The sequence below is a fragment of the Triticum aestivum genome, chromosome 1B, assembly GCF_018294505.1.
Source record: "Triticum aestivum cultivar Chinese Spring chromosome 1B, IWGSC CS RefSeq v2.1, whole genome shotgun sequence".
Taxonomy (NCBI): domain Eukaryota; kingdom Viridiplantae; phylum Streptophyta; class Magnoliopsida; order Poales; family Poaceae; genus Triticum; species Triticum aestivum.
In genome coordinates this window covers 661,290,755-661,291,691 of record NC_057795.1, presented here as the reverse complement: position 1 = coordinate 661,291,691, position 937 = coordinate 661,290,755, and the positions used below count along the sequence as shown (strand labels likewise).

Sequence of the window (937 nt, the reverse complement as noted above, 5' to 3'; positions counted from 1 at the left end):
CGGGCTAGCTATTTGAACAAATTAATGGACGAATTAAATAAACAAATTCCGATGAAACCAAGGCGAATTTACGAGCCATTTCCTTGAATAACTGCACATGTTGGAGCACTCTCACCTTTTCTTTCTTGCTCCCGGCTTGTAGTCGACAGAACTAGTAAATAATTACTGTGCCCTTATTAGCGTGCCGTTAGTAACAACACAGTGACTCCATGGCCCAATGGATAAGGCGCTGGTCTACGAAACCAGAGATTCTGGGTTCGATCCCCAGCGGAGTCGGCACATTTTGTAATACAGTTTTCTATAAGGGTTCCTTTTTTGCAGGGAGTTGCAAGGCTGCTGATGTTGTGTTTGTTTTCCAAAACAAAAGGATCATGCTGGTAAAATAGCGCAGATAAATGTGTCACAAATAAGTTAATATCCATGTAAAGACCATTCTAATTAAGCACGCCTCATGTTCCTTCACACGTAGATGTGGATTTTCCCCAAGGGAAACGAATGCTTGTTGTTATTGTAAGGCACGCCTCATGTTCTTTCACACGTACATGTGGATGTTCCCTACATGTATGTACAAATTTCATGGATGGGTATTCTTATCCTTGGGCTAGCTACCCAACACACACACACACACACACAGTCGTTTCCCTTACAAAATAACTCTTAAGTGTTGGAGCACTGGTGTTGAGGCGAAGATTGAGATTGAAAAGCAGTATTTCTTTTATGTCATGGCATCCAATTATCTTCAGCTTGTTTCATTTAAAATTGTCAACTGTGCTAATGCTTTTTTTTTAGATAAAAGGAGTCGGCCCAACTTTATTATATTAATAAACTCACGAAGCTTCACTCAAAGGTTCCACAACCAACACATCAGCCAACTATCTCAAAAAAAACACCACCCAACCAGGCAAAGTAAACATAAACTGTACAGACAGCCACAATA

General features: G+C 40.3%; 1 non-coding gene across 1 annotated transcript; it reads left to right on the top strand.

Moving 5' to 3' along the window:
- The first annotated feature begins 203 nt into the window (after positions 1–203).
- Positions 204–276, top strand: TRNAR-ACG (transfer RNA arginine (anticodon ACG)). The gene has a single exon. It is a non-coding gene; the product is annotated as a tRNA-Arg (tRNA).
- The last annotated feature ends 661 nt before the right edge of the window (positions 277–937 follow it).